This window comes from Cucumis melo, chromosome 10 (assembly GCF_025177605.1).
Source record: "Cucumis melo cultivar AY chromosome 10, USDA_Cmelo_AY_1.0, whole genome shotgun sequence".
NCBI classification, from domain to species: domain Eukaryota; kingdom Viridiplantae; phylum Streptophyta; class Magnoliopsida; order Cucurbitales; family Cucurbitaceae; genus Cucumis; species Cucumis melo.
In genome coordinates this window covers 11,904,674-11,911,701 of record NC_066866.1, presented here as the reverse complement: position 1 = coordinate 11,911,701, position 7,028 = coordinate 11,904,674, and the positions used below count along the sequence as shown (strand labels likewise).

Here is a 7,028-nt window from a genome sequence, read left to right as displayed (position 1 = left end):
GTGCCATATTTTCACAGATCATAAAAGTTTGAAGTATATTTTTGATCAGAAAGAGCTAAATCTGAGACAAAGGCGATGGCTAGAACTGATTAAAGATTATGATTGTACTATAGAGTATCATCCAGGTAAGGCCAACGTAGTAACAGATGCATTAAGTAGGAAGTCAAGACTTCCGAAGAGTGCCTTGTGTGGTATTCGAGTAGCTTTGTTGAATGAGTTAAGAGGTTCCAAGGCAGTAGTAACTACAGAGGATTCAGGAAGTCTCTTAGCTCAATTTCAGGTTTGGTCTTCTCTAGTAACTAAGATTGTAAGAAGACAGTCAGAAGACAGTAATTTACAGAAGAAGTTTGAGAAATCCAAGAAAGGCTTAGAGGTGGAGTTTGAGCTGAGAACAGATGGAGCCATTGTTAAACAGGGAAGATTATGTGTTCCGAATATCAGTGAGCTTAAGAATGCTATTCTAGAAGAAGCTCACAGTTCAGCTTACGCTATGCATCCAGGTAGCACCAAGATGTACAAAACTTTAAAGAAGACTTATTGGTGGTCTGGAATGAAGCAAGAGATAGCTGAATATGTTGATAGATGTTTGATTTGTCAACAGGTTAAACCAGTAAGACAGAGGCCAGGAGGATTTCTTAATCCTTTGCCAGTGCCAGAGTGGAAATGGGAGCATATTACTATGGATTTTCTATTTGGATTACTTCGTACATCCAGTGGACATGATGGTATATGGGTAATAGTAGACAGACTCACCAAGACGGCACGATTTATACCGATTAAAGCGACATCTACGTTAGACCAACTAGCTAGATTATATGTTGATAAGATTGTGAGTCAGTATGGAGTACCGGTGTCCATAGTTTCAGATAGGGATCTGAGGTTTACTTCTAAATTTTGGCCTAGTTTACAGAAAGCAATGGGAACAGGGCTAAAGTTTAGTACATCATTTCATCTCCAAACAGATGGTCAGTCCGAAAGGACCATCCAAACTTTAGAGGACATGTTGAGAGCATGTGTCCTTCAACTTAAAGGAAGTTGGGATACCCACTTGTCACTTATGGAGTTTGCTTATAATAATAGCTATCAGTCTAGTATCGGTATGACACCATATGAGGCCTTATACGGGAGACCATGCAGAACTCCTGTCTGCTGGAATAAAGTGGGAGAGCGAAAGTTAGTAGGTCCTGGGTTGGTTCAGATTACGACAAACAATATTAAGTTGATCAGAGAAAATATGAGGATAGCCCAAGATCGACAGAAAAGTTATGCGGATAAGCGACGAAGAAACCTAGAATTCCAAGTTGGAGATCAAGTTTTCTTGAAATTATCTCCATGGCGAGGTGTTATTCGTTTCGGAAGAAAAGGTAAGCTAAGTCCTAGATATATTGGGCCTTATCAGATAACAGAACGAGTGAGACCAGCAGCGTATAGACTTGAGTTGCCAATAGAACTTGCATGAATACATGATGTTTTCCATGTATCCTTGTTAAGAAAATATATACCAGATCCATCACATGTGTTGCAAGAGCAACCCGTTGAATTAAAAGAAGATTTGAGTTATGTTGAAGAACCAGTTCAGATTCTCGACAGAAAGGAACAAGTTTTGAGAAACAAAACGATTCCACTCATAAAGGTTTTGTGGAGACATGATGGAATGGAGGAGGCAACTTGGGAACCGGAAGATCAGATGAAAAAGAGATACCCGATACTTTTCAGTTAAGGACATTCTAAATTTCGAGGACGAGATTTTCTAAGGGGAAGGTAAGTTGTAAACCCGATATTTTCTTGGTTTAATTTCTTTAAATGTGGAAAAAAAAAGAGAAAATGGAAATTAAGTGTAAATATATATATTTATATTTATATATTAAATAGTTTTATTAAATAAATTAAAGAAAAGAAAGAAAAGAAAGGATAAAAAGAAGAAAAGAGAAGAAAATTTCATTTTTTCTTTTCTTCTTCTTCTTCTTCTCTTCCCTTCACCGCCAAGCATTTTGAAGACAAATTCTCATCCAACTTCCATTCTTTTCCTTCTTCAATTTGCAGAGAACATTTAAGAGAGATTTTGGAAGAATAAGAGGAATTTTACTAGAATTTTGAGGTTGAAGAAGAGGAGGAGAACTCAAGCAAAGTGTATCCATGGCTGAATTTTAGTTCATTCTGCACATCACTGGTTTGTAATTCGGTTTGAACTCTTCAAAAGGAATTAAGAGGTGAGATTTACATTTACTAAAATTTAACTCATTTTCAAACAAACTTTATGAAGAAAGTTGGAGCAAATGCAGATATTAATTGGGTGCTTGTTGATGAAGAAAACAGGGCAGTTGGTTTTCACTCGAAATCAAAAGGTCTCTGGTTTTTCTTATATTTCAGAGTGTACCGGTGAAGTTAGAATCTCTATTTGGTATGGTTTGAAAGCGTATTCAATTTACTACAATATTCATGAAGAAATCATGAACCAAAAATGACGCAAAATCAGTTAAATTGTAGGGAAAAGTTAAAGAGGTCGTGTGCGCGCGATTCTAGAAGTGGTTCTGTTTCGAGGGTTATCTGAGCTTATGCATGGGGAATTAGATTTACATGTCTTCAGGTAAGTTTTAGAGGATCTCAAAATAAATATTTTGATATAAAGAACACTCATTTTGGTTAAGTATTGAGAAAGTTATAGTCATTTGAAATTTATGTTTGAAATCTGGAAATTTCAGAGAGTTGTTGAAATAGGATTTTATTTCTTAAGCTTTGTTTTCGTGAGCATCATCTTTGGTGCGACATGTTATGTATATCTTTAGGAAACCAGAATTTTTAGGGTTTTAATACTTGGTTGAATTGCTGGCAGGCCGAGAAGAATTAAATTGAGCTTATAGACTAAGGATCTAGCCCAAGACGGTGAGTGACAAAACCAACTTTGAAATATAATCCATAACTGTTATTATGATTGAATGTGATAAATGTTTACTTACGAAGCTATGAAAGGTATTTGAATTTCATGACTATTTTCAAGTATACATTTGGAGACTAGATTTCTTAAAGAAATTTATGGTAGCACGTAGATATTAAATGTTTGGAAAGTATTTAAACCACAATGTTTTAAGCAAAGCATGAATTTCAAGTGATTTAGTACTTTAAATGTTCTCAAATAGTACTTCATTCTTTTATGTAACATTTTGATTGTTTTCATGTAGAAGTAATCGTTAATGAATAGGGCTGCTAGAGCAAAGCAGCCTTACAACCATAGCAGTGGTGCCAAGTTGTTTCTATAGCGATAATAGGAGCTCGCTGAACAGCTGGGTCATCTAGTCGACTGTGTGGAGTTATTAAGGTAAACACACACTCGGGGTGGCTAGTTTGTTTCGCAGGCAGCTGTAGATGTGCATGTAAGTTTATAAGTTGTCAGTTGTCTTATTTCACATAATAGTTGATTTACATGTTTTACTTATTTAACAAAAATTTTATTTGCAGAATCAAATGTTGGAACTCCAGTCCCAACAAACCTAGAGGGTTCTCAACCACTCTTTGGGGACGAGATATACGAGACCATTTTGGATAGACGATCGGGCTACTAAAAAGGTCTTAGTTAGGGCTCCAAGCCAAAGTCGAGACATGCTGTTGGCAGTTCTTTATCTACATCTGTCGAGCGATAGTTGGAGGTTAACAAGCTAGAAACTCATCTTGAGGTATTAGAAGAAGAGAGTAACAGGAAGCACGAAGAAAGTACTCACCTCATAGAAGCACAGGCTCGCCATGTGGAAGAACAGGTTGCCATATGGAAGAAATGAGGAAGATGATTGATGACCTCTTCCGCGCTTTGAGAGAGCCTTGATTTCATTCAGGTACGTAATTTTCAACTTTTACGTTTTTTAATTCATATTATTGGTGATATATATCAAACTTAATTTTGTGCCATTGTAGGTTCGAATGCATGAGGAACTTTCATGGGACACTGGTCCTTAGATTATGTGTTTAGTTTTCTATTTTTAGTTTAAGTTTTTTGTTTTCATTATGTATGTAACTTTTGAACAACGAACGTGTATTTTTGAATTATTTTTAATATGAATTTCATTTGGCATTTCATTATATTTATGTTTATTGTTTTTACTATTTGAATGAATTTAAATCAAATTCGATTTCAATTTGAAAAAAATTAAAATTAAATAAAAGAAAATAAAAATATTATAATAAGGATTTGGCAATGTGACATGGGGTTTTTTGTATTGTTGTATGCAATTTCGTACATGAACCCCACATTGCATTCTAACGACGCAACGTTATCATAATGTCTATCGACGTCGCATTGATGGTTTATGTATGCCGACGTACTTAACGATATTGACAGTAACCTGTTTGCGACGTCTCTATCAGACATCAGTAGTTCCCCAATGCTGACTTGTTGACCATGTTGGCGAACATTGCGTTGGTAGTAACCCTTTTTCTTACTATGTTCTTGTTGACGTTCGTTTCTGCATTAGCGTAACCTTTCTCGATGCATTCTTGGCTTATGTCGATGCATCTCTTCGTCGATAGACCCCCTTCTTTTGTAGTGATAGGAGCTACATTGGTTGTTCCAAAGTTAAGGTACACTCTGATTACTCTGCGATCAAATATTTAATGGTGAAAAAAGATGCCAAGTCGCGATTAATTTTTAGGGTTTTATTGCTCCAAGAATTTGATTTTGAGATTGTAGACCGTATGGAGTACCAAGAATCATGTAGCAGATCACTTATTGTGTTTAAGCAATAAACCTTTCCGACGCAAGAAGAAAGAAATTGAAGATTGTTTCTCTAATAAGCAGCTCTTCTACGTTGAGGAAATGGAACCCTGGTATGTAGACATAGTCAACTACTTAGTATATAAGACATGACTACAAGACTTCAACACCCAACAAAGAAAGAGGTTATTTCATGACTGTAGATTTTATAGATGGGATGAGCCATTCCTTTACAAATTAGGGTTAGAACACATATTAAGAAGATGTGTTTTCGAATATGAAACTAATGAGATAATCGCCAAGTGTCATGAAGCACCCTATGAAGGACACTTTGGCGGACAAAAGACGACTACGAAGGTTTTGCAGAGTGGAAACTTTTGACGCACTTTATGTCAAGATGCAAGGAATTTTGTGGTCAATTGTGACCAGTGCTAGAGGACAGGAAACATGTCTCATCGTGACGAAATGCCTCAACAGCCAATCTTGGAGATTGAACTCTTTGATGTGTGAGGGATTAATTTTATGGGGTTGTTTCCTTAATTTGATGGCCGTTTATACATTTTGTTAGCCGTAGACTATGTTCTGAGGTGCGTTGAGGCCATCTTCTGTACAAAGAACGATGCGGTGATGGTAAGTAGATTCTTAAAAAATAATATCTTCTCACAATTTAGGATACTTAAAGCCCTTATCAGCAATGGAGGCTCTCACTTTATCAACTACATCATTGCCAAGCTGTTAACGAAGTATAATATCAACCATAGAGTTGCCACCGCATAAAATCCTAAAACAAATGGTCATGCGGAAGTCTCCAGCCTAAAAATCAAGAAAATACTGGAAAAAGTGGTAAATTCATCCTGCAAGGACTGGGCAGATCATTTGGACTCTGTGTTACGTGCTTATCGCACCACATACAAGACGCCTATTGGAATGTACCCTACGCATTAGTTTTCGGGAAGGCTTGTCAATTACCATTAGAGTTGGAGCATAAGGCATTATGGACTTGCAAGAAGTTGAACTTTGGCAATCATGCCATATGGGAGGTAAGGTTATTTAAGTTGAATGAGCTTCAAGAATGATATTCTCAAGCCTATGAGACTGCCAAAATTTATAAAGAGAAAATGAAGGCATGGCACGATCGCCATATCTGTAGACGAGAGTTGCACATTGGACAAAAGGTACTACTCTTTAACTCGCATTTATGTCTTTTTTCCAAAAAAACTTCACTCATTATGATATGGACCCTTTGTGGTAAAAAAGATCTTCCCATATGGTGCTATGGAGATCACATTGCTTGATGAGAAGAATGTGTTTAAGGTAAAACATGCAAAGACTCAAGGCATAGTATGAATATGAATATCTCATCAAAATCTCCATGGATTTTTCGTAAAAAGCCTTTATGTATTTTACCTTAAATGCATTGATGCATTTGCACACCCTCGCAAAAACAGTTGTAATACAAACATATCTTGTTTTGTGCATCACCTTTACTACTTTATTTTTTGTTTCTTTCTTTTTACTTTGTTATTTCATTTATTTCTTTTTCTTTTCTTTATTTCTTTATCGCTTCCCTTCACCGTTTTCTTTACTGCTTTCTTTCTTTATGGCTCTTTAGTTAGATTAGAATAGTTATTTTGTGCCTTAAGGGAAACAAGAGAAAGTTGTATGCAAGTAGTGAGGGTAACCTAACAAAGGTGCGCGACGCACAATTAGGCGATAGGATAGATAGTTTCCCGCTTAAAATTTAATATTGCATAGGAAACTGTGATTGGTGTGGTGGAATTCAAAGTGTTGCATTTATTGCAATGGTAACTTCTACCTACGAAGGGATGCGCCGCCTTAGTGTCGATTGCAATTAATTCTCTAAAACCTAATGATGACATGGACACTGCTTTTCGCTTATAAATAGCAAAGAGAAACCCTTCGTAAACCTTGATTTACTCTTTTTATGCCTCGTAGACAACTGGATTTCCCTCAAACCCTTGTCGGAAAACTCCTCACCCTCACTAAACACCTCATTTGAATCTTCATACCTTCCAACAAGACTCATGGCCGACAAGCAAACAACCAACCCAAAAACCTTTGTCGTCGCCAAACCCCTATAAAGAAAGGAGGAATCCTCCAAACTGTCTGAATCTAAACAACCTGTCACTGGTAAATCCGCCAACACTCAAGAGTTTTCTTCGCAAAAACCCATAGGTTGGGACTTAGTGGCAGGAGCAAGAACCTTAGATCATTGTAAACGAAGAGGATTCTAAAAAAGTCATTAAGTATATTAAAGGGTTGGAAAATGAACACGAAGAAGAGGCGAGGAAGAAAGAAGAAGAAA

At 36.6% G+C, this 7,028-nt stretch overlaps 1 long non-coding RNA gene across 3 annotated transcripts; it reads left to right on the top strand.

The window, feature by feature from the left end:
• Positions 1 to 1,960: 1,960 nt before the first annotated feature.
• Positions 1,961 to 4,071, top strand: LOC127151247 (uncharacterized). 3 transcript variants are annotated; one of them, XR_007824041.1, is made up of 7 exons: positions 1,961 to 2,210; positions 2,317 to 2,401; positions 2,477 to 2,587; positions 2,834 to 2,883; positions 3,180 to 3,371; positions 3,457 to 3,827; positions 3,907 to 4,071. It is a non-coding gene; the product is annotated as an uncharacterized LOC127151247 (long non-coding RNA). The 3 variants fall into 3 exon arrangements; XR_007824042.1 differs by having other exon boundaries at positions 1,991 to 2,210; positions 2,488 to 2,587; XR_007824043.1 differs by having other exon boundaries at positions 1,991 to 2,210; positions 2,310 to 2,401.
• Positions 4,072 to 7,028: the final 2,957 nt, after the last annotated feature.